Source organism: Cyanistes caeruleus, chromosome 3 (genome assembly GCF_971803275.1).
Source record: "Cyanistes caeruleus chromosome 3, bCyaCae1.hap1.1, whole genome shotgun sequence".
NCBI classification, from domain to species: domain Eukaryota; kingdom Metazoa; phylum Chordata; class Aves; order Passeriformes; family Paridae; genus Cyanistes; species Cyanistes caeruleus.
The window spans coordinates 45,899,124-45,914,661 of NC_141703.1; the positions used below are offsets into that span (position 1 = coordinate 45,899,124).

General features: G+C 36.1%; 1 long non-coding RNA gene across 4 annotated transcripts; it reads right to left on the reverse strand.

The window, feature by feature from the left end:
* Positions 1–2,940: 2,940 nt before the first annotated feature.
* Positions 2,941–15,216, reverse strand: LOC111925384 (uncharacterized). Of its 4 annotated transcripts, XR_015284499.1 has the most exons (5): positions 15,121–15,216; positions 8,433–8,585; positions 6,921–7,681; positions 6,559–6,751; positions 2,941–6,085 (listed from the first exon to the last, which is right to left on the reverse strand). It is a non-coding gene; the product is annotated as an uncharacterized LOC111925384 (long non-coding RNA). The 4 variants fall into 4 exon arrangements; XR_002862246.2 differs by lacking the exon at positions 6,921–7,681; XR_015284500.1 differs by having other exon boundaries at positions 6,559–7,681.
* Between the last annotated feature and the right edge of the window lie 322 nt (positions 15,217–15,538).

Genomic DNA, 15,538 nt, shown 5'->3' on the forward strand with positions numbered 1-15,538 from the left:
ATTATGCCAGAGTGCTGGTATTTTCTTAAGATGGATTATATCCAGTCTCTTATCACAAATTTTATAGACACACGATCAATATTTTATTAGCAATGACTAATAATTCATGATGATGTAATACACGATGAAAGGAAGCCATTTCCTGATATCTGATAGCTGGATATAAATATAGCAGCCCCCTACAGATAATTATTGCTCTTCTATACTATTAAGAATATATTTCAGAAAGAAATATAAAAAAATAACAAAGTAGTAGCTATGATAAATCCTTCAGATTTATTATGTTCTGCTTGAAACACCTTTTTACCCATTATCTTGAAAATAATGATACATTGAGAGAGAATTAAGCAGTGCTTGATTTACAAAGTTCCATTAAGCTTATAATAAGAAAGTGTAATAAAAAAAGTTCTATGACTAGATTTAACTGGGTTTTTTTCTTCAATAGAAGAATCTTTCATGTAAGTCAAGGAAGAGGTATCACATTGGCTGCATGGGTGTTCACCATGTGGAACTCCAATTCTTACTAGACAGAACCCCAAATGAGAAAAATCTCCAAGGTTTCTACTGGTGTGTTTATGTACCTGCAGTACTTTCACTTTCTGGCTTGTCTTGACAACTTTAAAGGACTGTTTCCTCTGGAGTGTCTCATTTTTTTTTTTTTTTTAAGTATTTTTATAAGTTTCTAACTCTAGCATTAAGAATCTCCTTCTTACGGCTTATGATTTAGCTATCTGAAAATAATTTGCTTTTTATTAAATGGGCCATATGATAAATCTACACATATTTCCCTGTCACTACAGCTTTGATTACTCTCATTTTTGGTACATTAATCTTTTCCTTATCTCATTCCACAGACTTTAACTAATAAGATGAAAAATTAGAAAGGAAAACTCCAGAACAGTGAATGGAAAAAAATCAGAAGCATGGTTAAATTCATGTAAGCTTACTATTCAAATATTGTGAATATGTGTGATTACAGTAATCCAACTTTATATGATCACAAAATAGATGTCTGGAAATGAGAGCCACAGTAAGCTGATTTCCTTTCTAAAAAAAAAAAAAAAAAAAAAAAAAAAGAAAAAAGAAAGAGGAACTATTGGTTAATTTGGTTTAGATATCTGTTTTAGATTAAGAAGAATTGTGCCCTTGACTCCAGAAGGTACATTGACCACATCTTGATTGACTGTATAGGTAGACAGATTAGGATCTCAAGCATAGATTTAGATATCAAAATCCACAGAGTAATATTCTCATTTTTAACTTGAAGGCAAGATGAAAGAAATTAAATAGTAAAATATATTTCCATCTGACATATCCTATTAAAGGTATTTCTCAAAATAAGAGAATTACATTCTCTTTATATAGATGTATTTGTATACATGTGTATGTTTGTAGGTATGTAGGTATGTGTATTTATCCATACAATAACAGGCATTCAAAAATTTGCAACAAGAAATTTATAGTTACGTGTCTTTCCTTGTTCATTTTCCAATTATACTGCCTGATGTCAGCACAAGAGAACTGCGACAGTGGCGTGGTGAGTCAGAAGCAGCAGAGAGCTGGCTAATAGAGACACTGAGTATGTCTTCAAACCCACTTGTCTGTTTTACTGATGCCGTGTGGTGCTTCTTCCCATCATCAATTAATTACTTGGCAGCCTTACCATCAGATGCAAAGGAACTCTGATCACCTGCATGACATCATAAAGATGGTATGGCATTTATGTGATAATTCAATTATTAAGGTGCTCATCATCATCGTGGTGTGTAATTTTTTCTCATTTTCACAGCTTTTCTTCTGTGGAAAATAGTTGAAAGGTAATGTCAGGACAGAAGAGTGGGGAAGAAGAATCAGTTTAAGGTAAGAGAATGAAGATATATATGTGCTTAACTTAGAAACCTCATGTTGTAAGCTCAGGTCAAGGGTTAGGAAGAATTTCCTGCTTTTGTGGTAACAGAGTGTTTGTAATAACTGTTCTAATAGTTACTATAGTAAGTACCATAATAAAAGCAACAGTATTTTGATTTTAATTTTGCTTTAAAGAAATTTCTTTGTTCCACAAAAGCTCTTTTTTATTAGTTTAAAAAGAAGATATTCACCCATTAAAAAAAAAGGCAGTATAATGGACTGCATCACCTCATGTACAGACATGCAGGATGTTTTATGGAAAACTCACATTTCTTCCCACACGTAAAGAAATCACCTTTTGAACAAAGACAAGGTGAAACCTCTAAGCTGAATTCTAGCTGTTTGAGGAATATATAGAGATCATCATAGACACTTCTTCACTCAATGCTTGCTTCCATTTGCAACAGCTTTTACTTCAGTCTAAATCTGAAGGGTTAAAGACTTGGAGAGAAAAGAGGGAAACAGTACAAAATGGAGCATCTTACCAATAGTCTGGTAATAGTTGGAATAGTTGGAATATGGCTGGGTGCCCTGAGAGCCATTGTGGCTGCAAAGACATGTGCAGGATATGCACAGCTCACAAGGGAGTGACAGGGTATTTAATATAAAGCTTGTGTTATAACCATTCAAGAATATTCTCAGGTTCTGTAAGTGGAGAGTCATAGCACCTCTTTTATCCAGTTATCTAACATTACATAAATGGTTCTATGTCCTTTAAATAAGCATATTTTAAGGCTCAAACAAGCTCAATCTCCTCTCTGGCAATTCAGTATTAACACAGTTTCTAAGGAAAAACAAAGGAAACTAAAATAAATTTCCCACTTCTACTGAATTTTGGCTCAAATTCTCTAACAGGGAGTGCAGAAGCCTGTCATACTTCTTACAATGTGTTGACCAAAAGTGCTACTTTGTATGGGAACCCAGAGCAAAATTCATGCTACAGAGTTATATCAGTTATGATGTTTTGTTCCATAAAAAATCAAGTCAGCTAATGCATGTTAAGAATACAAAAAAAAAAAAAAGCACCAAAACTTAAAAGAGACTTAATAGTATGTTTAATTTTGGAATGTCTTAGTCTTACAGTGGATAAATTATCAATAATTATCTAGACTACCACTTCCATCAAATACTCACAGAATAGAGCATTAGGGCTACTTAATGTTAATATTAAAAGAAATGATATATGAAAATATACTGCATGCCAGACTCCCACAAAAGCCTCGCTCTCTCCCCTCTGCAGCTGGACAGAGGAGAAAAAGGGTTGAGATAAAGGCTGGGAGAATGCACTCATCAAATATGTCAAGACAAGCTCAATTTAGAGATATTAACAGAATGTATTACTAACATAAGAGGAGGATAATGAGAAGTAAAATAAACCCTTAAAATACACCCTTCCCCCATGCCTCCCTCCTTCCCATCTCTATCTCCTCTCCCAGTGGTCCTGGGAGACAGGGATTGGGGTTATGGTCAGTTCATCACCCTTAGCCTCTCCTTCTGCACGGGGAGGTGAGTCATTCCCCTGCTGCACCGCTGTGCTCCTCCCATGGAAGACAGTTCTCCATTAACTTCTCCACAGTGAATCCATCTGATGATCTACAGCCCTCTGCGAACTGCTGTGTCGTGGGTCACTCTTCCACCAGCTGCAGGCTTTCAAGAGCAGGCTGCTATGGCAGTGGAGCAGGGCCTCTCTCTCCACAGATCTCCCATGGTCTCACAACCTCCTCCAGGCGTCCAGCTGCTCCAGCTTTGGCTCCTCCTCAATGGGCCCTGCTTGGATCTTTGTATCCCTGTGGACATCCATGGCCTGCAGGGGCACAGCTGCTTCACCATGGTCTGCACCGTGAGCTGCAGAGGAATCTTGGCTCCAATGCCTCCAGCACCTCCTCTCCCTCTTTTCCCATTGACCTTTGTGCCTGCATGATTGTTCTTCTCCCACATTCTCACTCTTTTCTAGTCCAAATTATAACTGAAAAACCCCTTTTTGTTTTGATTTCTTCTTAAATGTGTTGTCACAGAGGAGTTACCACCATTTCTAATTGGCCCAGTCTTTGAAGCCTAATTGATATGTCTGTCTTTGAAACCACCAGGGATTGTCTCTGCTGGACACTGAGGAAGCTTCTGCCAGATTCTCACAGGAGCCACCCTGGCAGGCCCTCTGTTACCAAAAACCAGGCCATGCAAACTCTCAATACACCAGGATATAAAGTCACTGTCACAAAGAAAGGGTACGGAGCAAATATATCTTTGAACTTGGGTAGTAATATCACCTTTAATGAAATACAAATGCTACTCAAAGCACAGACTGTAATCACAGAATCATCTTCTTACCATTTGGCCTGACACAACTGAGTATCAAAGTCAAGACAATTCAAAAGAAACCAAATATCAGTTTATATCCATCACTCATAAATTGATCTACTTGGAATTTTCATGTGAAGAATTTTGTGTCCAGGTTTCAGTTTTGTTTATCCTGATGGTTGGATAAAAAAGTGGTGCCAATCTCTGGAATTCATTCATTTCCATAGTTAGATAAATATTCATATACAAGATGTCTGGAATGAACAAGTTTGCCCAGTAATTTGAAAATTTCTGCTTCTGTCTAGTCACAAACTGCAATATTACAAGGAAAAAATAAAAAAGATGTTAAAAAATTGTCTTTCAATAGAGTTCCTTTCAACACTCAAGGGAAAGATTATTATTTTAATTTTCTGGGAATAGAGTATAATCTAGAAAGCAATTTTTAGTGAGTCTCTTGGCTCACATTAGATGTAGAACAAATGTTATTTTAAACATAATCTGTGACACTTAATTGCAAGTCCCTGTTCTGCCAGATATTTAACCTTTTTTACATTTATTAACATTGTTCCTGAGAGGTCTATACAACCTGCAATCTCTTCATTATTTCATTATCTAAAACGAAATCAGTAACACGATATCTAACTATTTCCTGTTAAAATTATTAAATATTTTACAAGAATATAGTGAAGCAAATGGGGAATATTACCTAACAATTCTGATACATTTTGGAAAAAAAAATGTTCAAGAAAATGAACTTGTATGCTTGTATGGAATTCTGTTTTGATAGCATGTCATAAAAATATTTGCTAAATTGGTCTCTCTTTCTTTCTCTCTCTTTTCCTTGATTATACTTTAATTTTAATTAATTAGAAGGGAGAAAATCCTACTATAATTTTAATAATAAATTTAAGTACTTGTAATCTGGTGATGTCCTCAGGTAGTTTCATCTGTAGGTGCTATTATCTTGTATTTAAATAACATGTCCTGAAGACTATTCATGCAGGATTTAATTTATACATATAAAAAATATTCATTGAGTCAAGAAGTATACTAATAAATGTCAGCTTTCTGAGTGTGGGACCAGAGATTGTCTTATTGATTTCTACTTAACAGAATCAATCATACCTTCAAGAGGTTCCACAGCATTCCTTTTGGGATGCATAGATGAAATCCAGGAATCTTGACTATGAAATTCAACTGTGTATATCAATAACTTTTCTTCAAAGTAATGATACTAAAAATACTGAAAGGACTCTGGACTGCTGACATTACATTTTATTGAAGGATAAACACAATAGAATGACATCCATGGAACAGAAGCTCAGATCAAGTTGGTCAGATCAAATAAAAATGACAACAGTATTAGAAGTCATCACTGCTCCCTATTTCATCTCAGAGGTAGGTCTTTTCCTTCACCTCACTCTTGCTTTGAATGCAGCAATGTTTAGTATCTTGCTAAGTAATGAATAATTCCAAGCAGTGCACTGGAGACGGCTAGAAACTACCTGTGTATCGCCACTGTCTCTTTATAGTGTATCTCCTTCCATTCTTGGGATTATGCATTTTTGTGGAGACTTTTGAATCCTCCCATTCTGCTTCCTTCTCTCAGGAGAGGACTGCTGCTCCACTCATTACCAAGGACTGTGTATTGATCCAATATATGACAGCCAGCAGTGACATGCTGTGCCAGCAAGTACATGACCTCCCTCCCTCTGGCTGAGTTGCAACCTCCAGGAAAACACAGTGTATGGCAGAAAAGAAAACACAGCAAACAAAATATATGTTATTTGTCATTCTTACTATGAGAAATAATTTGTATGAATTTTTCACCAATGGAAATTTTCTCTGTCTCCTGACAACACCATCTCTCTCCTCAAACCTGAAATTGAGAAGTATAAACATTATTTAAAAAGAACTGATCATTGTACTTGCATTGACGCTATTAATGAAACATAAAATCTGATCATAACAGCATATAAAGTTTGAATAGATGATTATTTTAACCTTTGTAACTTGGAAAAACAAATATTCTTAAATTTGACTTTTCAAAAGCCCCAGCTTTTTAAAATGTAAAAAGGTCATTTGTGTTTCCTTGAAGAAATGAAAACCTGATCAGAATTTATCACAGAATTTTCTGTGTCAAGGCTCTGGAGGTACCACCAGGCTTGGCCACCCCTCCACAACCCTCTGCATCTCCCTCCACCCTGCCCAAAGCCCAGGACCCCATGTCACCCCCAGAAACATCAGTCCCTGCCCCAGAGATGCCTCAGCAGAGTCTCCAGCTCCCCTCAGCCCTGTCCTGCCCAGTTGAGCCAGGCCCTCCTGCAGTGTACATTCCAGCCCCACCTTCACCTGTCCTCTGGGATGTGCCAAGTGCCCAGAGCTGGAACTTCTCCATTGCCTCTCAGTTGTCCTGCTGATGGGTTCTGGGATAAACCCTGGTGATGGGTCCTGCCCTGACAGGGCTAAGCTTGATCCCAACACTTCTGAAACTCCAGCTCCAGGGAGCCAATGGTCCTCATGGTGCCTTGGCACTGGTAATGTACTTGGGACACCATTCAGAAAACACAAAAGAAATGATAGCTCCTTTTGAGCCAAACAAGTTATAGTAACTGTAGAACCATCAGATTATTTAGGTTGAAAAACACATCAGTTCCAGCCATTAACCCAGCACCACCATGTTCACTAAGCCATATCCCAAGTGCCACACTCACACATTTTTTGAGCTCTTCCAGGTATGATGACTCCATCACTTCCCTGAAAAGTCTGTGACAATGCTTGACAACATTTTTTGCAAAGAAAATTTTCCTAATACACGATCTAAACCTCCCCCGGTACAACTTGAGGCCATTTCTTCTCAGCTTGATTCTTGTCACCTGGGGGAAGAAACTGACCTTGATGCAACTTCCTTTCAGGTTGTTGTAAAGAGTGAGAAGATCCTTTTTAAGCCCTCTTTTTTTTTTTCAGACTAAACACCCCCAGCTCCCTCAGCTGCTCCTCATAAGATTTGTGCTCCAGCACCCTCACAAGTTTTCTTGCCTTTCTCTTGACAGACACCAGCACCTCAAGGTCTTCCCTGTAGCTAGGGGCCCAGAACTCGACACAGGATTCGAGGTTGCTCTCTTTATTGGGGCCCCTTCTAATGGACACCATGCCACTTGAGAAGTTCATCTATGAAACACTTTATCTGCAGTGACTACTTTTCTTCTCTGTATACTAACTAATTAGTGCAAAGTTCAAAATGTATCTTTTTGTCACTCCACCAGAAATCTCTACATCTTGCTGCAATATTTTAACAACAATTTAAAGTATCCTGAGATACTTTAAATACTCAGCTTTTTAATGGAATATATGTAATGCTGCAAGGTTAGGTTGAAGATGACCACTTCTGACTTTGTTACAAGGTTCCATAAACAATTATGCTTCTCTTCTTCAGGTAATGTAAATAAATACATTTGATATTGTTTCTCTTCTCCTGGAAATGTAAATATATAAATCAAACATGCCTGTAATTATAATGACTCTAATTTAATGTTCAATGGAAGGCATCAGCACTGCCAGAAGAGACATTTATGAGGAAATGAGAATAACATGCCATGCTTTGACTATATTTTTCACTTAGATTCTGAATTTCGCAATACTTTCTCAACTTCAGAATTAAATAGGTGTCTAAAAATAAAATAACATAAAAGTGAAATTAGAGCAATGAAAGTAGTAAAAATTTAAATTTGTTCTTCTATGAGGAGAGAACTAAAAAGTAGCACTTATAAACTACAATATTATTTGTCACTAGTATTTGAAGAATATGAGATATGAGATATATGAGATAATCATTTCAAAACTGCAAGGGAATTGAAACACCATCTAGATGCTTGTGCATTATATACTAAAATTATTTCACCAGGTTTCTGGCCAGTATTTTCCGAAAACACTGCTACATAACACACAGGATTTGAAAACATATTTATAGGGGTACAACTATTGTCACGAGCATTTGGTGTATTAGACATTCAATTGTCTGCAGTGATCAAGGTTTGATACTCAGAAATTCCTTTAGATTGTTGAGAAAAAAAACCATATTTTTCACACCAAATCAGAATTGCTGCAACTGCAAATCTCATTCTGGTGTAATATAAACCTGGTTTTTATAGAGCTATCATCTTCAGAATGGTACTTTTCTCTGACAAATAAAACTTTCCACAAAAAATCATTGTGATAATACAGACCTGCTGAGGTGAGTTCAAAGGAGGGCCACCAAGTTCATTAGAGGGATGGAACACCTTCTGTGTGAAGAGAATTATGAGAATTGGGTTTTTTCAGCCTGGAAAAGTGAGTGCTTAAGAGTGGCCCAATTGCAGCCTTCCTGTACTTGAAGGGAGCTACAAGAAAAATGGAGAGAGACCATTTGCAAGGGCAGGTAGTGACAGAACTAGAAATGGCAGAACAGGGGAAATGGCTTAATTCTAGTAAAAAAGAGTGGATTTACATTAGACATTAGTTAAAAAACATCTTTACTGTGAAGGTGGTGAGACTAGAACAGGTAGCCCAGACAAGCTGCGGATGGCCCATCCCTGAAAGAGTTTGAGGCCAGGCTGGATGGAGCTCTGAGCAACCTGGTCTAGTGACATGTCTCTATCCACAGCAGGGGGTTTGGAACCTGGTGTGAAGGTCTCTTTCAACCCAAAGCATTCTATGATACCGTGAAAACATTTTCTAAAGCTCCAGAGTTCCAGTAATCCCTTGAGGAATGTTCAACCATTATAATCTCTCCCCTTACAAACACAAGTTACCATTTGCATAAATCAGCAAATATTCAAAGAATAATAAAATCTTCTGTAAGCATTCCAGACAACCAAGTATGATCAATAATTGGATTTTGCTACTGACTTGAAAACAAAGAGGTACTTGTGACCATTGCAAACCCTTAACATTCATAAATGTATTTCATGAATATGAGGCTGATGTTTCTCAGTGTGATCTGTAGCTTCACAGCAATGTGTCTATTTGGGATTTTGTTGGAAAATATCCTTCTGGGAAAGGATTACATCTTATGCAAGTATGATTATGACTGGATTACAGTAGGAAGAATAACTTTTTTTTTCCTTTTCTGGATATTTGCAATTAAATAATATAAATAAGTGGAACTGGTCCTAAGCAAAGACATGCAATTCCCATCCTGTTTCTAATAGCTATTTTAGAAAAGAGAAAATCTCAAACTGTCCTAGCATTTCTATTAGGAGCTGTTCAACATATAGCATCTGTGGTTGATCATCTGTGGTTGATCATCTGTGGTTGATCATCAACCATATAGAAAATTAGTTACCATGGTTGGGCTCAACAAATGTGAAACTAGAGCATTAAATGGGGGATATTATCTGGCTGTGCTTTTCACAGAACCAAAGAACAGTGAAGGTTAGAAGGGACCTCTGAAGGTTCATTTGGTCAACTCTCTTTCACAAGTTGTATCATCTAGAGGAGGTTGCTCAGGAACATGTCTAGATGTCTTTTAAACATCACCAAGGAAAGAGACCCTACAACTTCTTTGGGCAACTTCTGGCAGTTCTCTGTCACACTTAAAGTGAAAAAGTATTTCACTGTTGGTTCAGAGGGAACCAGCTGTGCTTCTGTTTGTGCCCATTGCTTTTATTTCTGTCCTAGGGGACCTCTGAAAGATATCAGGCTCCACCTTCTCATCCAAAGTCCCTCTGGATGACAGCATAACCCTCTGGTGTATCAGACACCTCTCCTAGTTTTCTGTCACAAGCTTCCTTGCTGAGTGTATAGCCTGAGCATTTTCCAGATCACTAATGAGGATATTGAGGATTGAATGCAGTACTGACCATCCATGCATAGAACTATTCCTTCTGTTATCCCACTGTTTGTTGAAGTTCCTACAATATCATTAATACAAGTAGAAAAAGCCTGTTCAGTTTTTCTGCCAACTTTATGTAACATGCCTAGGGTGTCACGAAGGAGGAGAAAATAAAATACATAATGCTTTCAATACAGTGAAGTTTATAAAGCAGTATTTAACATTCTGTGTTGGCCACAGCAGTATCTAGACCTGTAGACATTCTGTTACTCTGTGCTCTCTCTGATTAGGGGCCAATTTTTGGCACCTCCTTTTTCCCATCAACTGTGCGACATACGTTGCTGCCTAAGGGAGTGCAGAATCTGTCAGAAAAGCCAAATGGAAAAATTATGAGCTGAGGATTCCTAAGTTCTCAGACTTAAAATTCTTGAGGGAAGAGTAAAATTCTCTTAAACACATTATTTGTTCAATATGTAGTGAATGTATAGTAAACAGTACTAAGGTGTTGTCTCATGTTCTCTGTAAATTGCAAATTACAATGCTGAACACAGTTTTTGTGGAAATTAATATGCAGTCTCTGTTGGCAGCAGAAAGTGAGTTAAAAATCATAATTCTATATAAATCTGAGTTCTAGATTCCAGGTTATAAATAATGTGAGTTCCTGGTATAAACAAGTGTTAAGTAATGATGCAAAAATTTTAGTTGCTAAGATTTGATGCTGTTTCTTTCATGTTGTCTCATTTTCTGCTCACTTTTTCCCTGTTTTCATCTCTGAAATAAAACAATAATTGAAGTTTCTGTGCATTTTTTTTCTGAAACTGTTAATGAATACCTTATGCTACAATGAATACTGAGAAACAGATCTCGTGTAATATCACTGGAAAGTTTGGTACATGGATTATATTTAGATGCATGTGACTTCTCTATAAGCCTCACTCTGCTCACTTCCATCGAAGCAGTGAAGAAATGCATAATATAGCAATTATTAATAATATGAAAACTCAATCCTTATGTTTTGTCATCCTGACATATCATAAAACCTGTTGACACCTCTGTGAGGCACACAGGTTCCCAGGCATGCTAAGAAGCCTGCTAGCTTGTGGAATATATTCTACTCTACACCTGAGCTTGGCTGCAGACCAGTGATACTGAGTGATCTGTGTTTCCTCTGGAGACTAATCTGTTAGTTTTGCCAGGCTTTGCTCACCTCACTGGGGCTGCAAGGGATTAAATTCAAAACTGATGGAATTTTATACATGCTACACTTGCCTGGCCAGTGAGTCATTAAAGTACCTTTTATTTCTGAATAGATTACAATCACCAGTTCTACTTTATTGGAGAACGGCTAAAAAAAAGTTGGTATTGGGTTATTTGATGTCTCTCCTCTGAAGTCTGAATTATTGGTAAGAACAAAATATTAAAGGCATTCAATAAGAGGGAAAATAACCAGAATTATGACCACACCCTGACACAAAGGCATTTGCATTTTTATTTAAGAGTAATCAGACAAAGAAAAAAAAAAATTAGAGCATGTTTTTTTCCAATGTCATGTTGCTTTGATGCATGTGCACCCAATGCATTGCCGAGTTAACAGCTTGTTTGTAAACTGTTGTGCTTTTTTATTAATTTCATTGTCTTCTGATGAATCATCACTGACTCTTTCTTTTTTTTGCTGTTTTCTCCACTTATATTACTGAACATATTCTCATGTTCCTCAAGAGAAATCATGCTAGGAATGATGTCTGGTGAGAAAAAAGAAGATTATTCTGAGAGTGGTTGTTTCTTGTTTAGAACATGATAATTGCTGTTATATTATCCAAATTCTGTATTTTCATCTGTTACATTTTATTTGTGACTTAGATTTATTTTTCTTTCTTACTGCTTGGGTTTTTTTGGTTTTAATACTACAGCTATTATTTGAACAAAATAACTTAGAACTCTGTTTTGGAAATCTAAAAATACTCATTTCAGCCTTAAAAAGTGTATGATTCTTTAGATCTTCATTAAGTTTTATGTTTTAGGAATAAAATATTAATTTTTGAGGAGAATCAAAACTGCTCAAAATAAGCTGCTGGAAAATTTTACAGGTAAAATAACAGCTTCTGCAAGCCAAATGGTCAGACTTTTACTTGGAAATGTTTTTAAAGGATCTGTGTTGCCGAATCTCCTGCTTTCTTCAATAGAAAACTTTAAATTTGATAATCTTTTTAATATGAGAAGGAAAACCAAAAAATTCTATCTGCAACATACATTTACCATGTAGTATAATGCTTTGTTTGAACATATTTTAATTTATATAACTCTTCTGAAATGCAAATATGAAAATTAGTTATGTAATAGTGTCTGAAATAATGCACCATATCAATTAGAATGAAGTATTCTTATTATATTTTTATTATTAAATATTAATAATTCTCTAATTAGCAAAATTTTAGATTTTAGTTTTGTTAAGGATTAGAAACTTGGAAATCCTGATAGAAGAGCAGAGAAGTAAGCAAAACGTAAAAAGGATAAATATGTAACAAAAACCAGCAGAATTTTAAAATAAGAGTTTTAATGGCTGAAAATTTTGGCTCATCTTCTGAGGAGTCACAGAGCAGAATGATTTTCTGTGTAAGTAAGCATTTGTAATATGCACAAGTAGTATGAATTTGGGATTTACCAGGAGAGACCTAATTCACTGTAAATAAGTAGAAGAATATATATATGAAGGTTTAATTTAAATGTTAAATGATATCTCTTTGGGGTAGAGTACATGGCAATAAACTTAATAACTGTTCAATATAATATGTTCCCTGACATCTCTCAATATAATATATGTCTCCACATGCTTTCCAGTAATAACCATTCCTTCTCCCTTGACCCAATTCCTTCCAGTAGTTTTATGAATATTTAAACTGTTAAGGTGCAAATAAGAGATGATGCTTATTATTTTAAAGTGTTTCTTATTGACATTCTTGTAGCTTGCTTTGCAGTAATGTATTACTCCATTATTTTTCAGTGATAATGATGTTCTCCCATTGTGAACTATCTGCTATATAAACCCTTTTGTCTGCAGACTCTCTTAAACCTGAATATTGATGAATTTAGCTTCTGTAAATCTCTGGTTAAAATTTCAGCAGCAAGTTAAGGGAGATAAACTGCATCCATTCACTAGATTATAATGATTTTAATTTCTTCATGAAGTAAAAATTTCCAGCAGGAGATGTCAGGGAACATGTAAAAACGTGTCAGAAGAGGGTTGCTTTGCCCTAATTTTTCAAGGATTAATTGTGTGAAAGGTAAATGAAAAATAAAAATCGTCATCACTCACAAAGATTCATATGCTTGTATAGCCTTGACACCATTTTGAGGCATCCATGGCAGGAAACCAAAACTTTCTGGAGTTCTGCTACTAAATACTAGGGATTTACTGACATTTGAGGGATTATAGAGAATGGCAAGACCTGTGGAGAGGAATGTTTGCCAGCAGACCTAGGGGAGACCCCTGGTTTATGGACCAGAACTTTGGAGTCATGCGCAAAACCTTTTGTTATGCCAAATAGTATAGATCTCAATGTTTTGAAAACTGAATGAAGATATACATTTAGGAAGCTTATTCAGTTTTTATTTTCCTTTTTATTTTTCCCTTTCTTTAATCGTACTGTAGCTAAGAATGAGTGCCAGAATGCTTTTTTAGCATAACAGATGGGATGAAGAAGTGACTCTGGTATATAGAAATACAGTGATAGATGAAGACTAAAGAATAGGAATAAAAGTTGAGTTCCTGGCACATTAAATTTCTCAGGTGGTTGTTTACTCCTTGGATCCAATCTGAACAGCTCCAAAGTATTCTATTCAAGTAAATTTGCTTTTAAATTGTTCTGTAATTAGGCCACTACCTATTCAGAATTATGACAACAACAAAATCAAACTGTTTTTATCTAATTATTTTCTAGCATTCTGAAAAGCATTGGTCAAGGCAACCTTCAGATTCTTCTCTATTCTCTTTCCCTTGGATATTCTGGCATTCAGTGAGGAAATATGCGAAAACTGACAATATTTATCAAACAATTTGCATTTTACTTCTGAATAATATGTTTAAATATGTTTAAAACTACCAAATTTAGGCCATTCTGCCTGAGAAGCTTCATGTCAGACCTATCCTGTGGAAAGGTACCAGTCTACAGGTAAAAACTGGAAAATTCCAGACTACAGGAAGCCACAAATGAGAGCAAAGAAAAAACTTTCATATTCATTATTGATTTTGCTCTTTCTCATTTATCAGAAGGGGATAACAACTTTTAGAACTTAGCACTTGCTATTGCATTAAATTTTCTACAGTTTCTCAGAGTGGGAAGAAGAGTTAACACAATGTTGAAGGTAGAAAATACCGGAGACAGAAACTATGTGTCTCAATCTCCAAGAAGATCTAGGAGAAGACAAAAAGAAATAATAAAGTACATGAATCTGATAATGAAGGACAGAGAGTAAAAGGGAGTATCCTGAAGCAAAAAGCTTGAAACAAAAGGTTAGAACAGCTCAGTGGAACAAGGATTAGATGGGTAAATAAGTTAAAATATATGCTAAGAGTAGGTCAGTATGGTGTCAAGTAGATTTTACTGAAGTGTGAATAAGGTTTAGAAGCTGGAAGAGTGCACCAGTGTGTGTGTAGAATAACATGGAAATGGGGAGGTGCAATCAGGAAGGAATTTGGCTGGCAGAGAAATGTGCCTGAGGAATGAAATATTGGTCACTTCAAGGGAAAAGAAAAAAAAAACCAAAACCAGCTCTATTTCAATGTAACATGTGTTTTTAAGTCATATTGTAGAGAACAAGTTCTTCACATTCAAACATCCACAAAACTCACTCCAGGTATAAATTTCAATGACACATTAGCTATCTTGTGTCAAGATGAGCTCAATCATTCACTAGGTGACTCAATTCAGATATCTGTACATGCATAGCTGTTCAATTTGAAAATCTGAAGAGTATTTAGCAGTCTTACAAGTGACTGACAGACATGACAAAGGATATATAAAGTGATATGTGTTCTCCTGAAACAACAAAAACAGACCAAAAAGGAAAACTTCATCATCACACACTCCTCAGTGGACACTTACAGTTTCAGTCATCTGCATCCTGCTGAAGAGATACTCCATTCAATTATTCAATTTTTCGGATGAACTAACAGCTCTGTAGCTTCCTCCAAATATGACTGAGGGTGAGGTTTAGCCTTGTATATGCAGAAGTGTCTAGTGACTTTGAGATACACTTGCAAATCCAAGCTGGATTTCAGATGCCAATGCAGACAGAGATATGGCTCATGAGATAAGACTTCATGCAGCCTAAGATATTCCAAACAGCACTTAAGACCTGTGTTTTAGAATGGGGCATGTGTTTAAGATTTAGGGACAGTCAGTTCCCAAAATTCCACTGAGCTGGACATTTAAAATTAGTTCCAGATAGTGGATTGGATCTGCACTTTTATGTACATATAAGATCAATGCTATCTCAGATTCTTGGGACAAGCTGATTCTT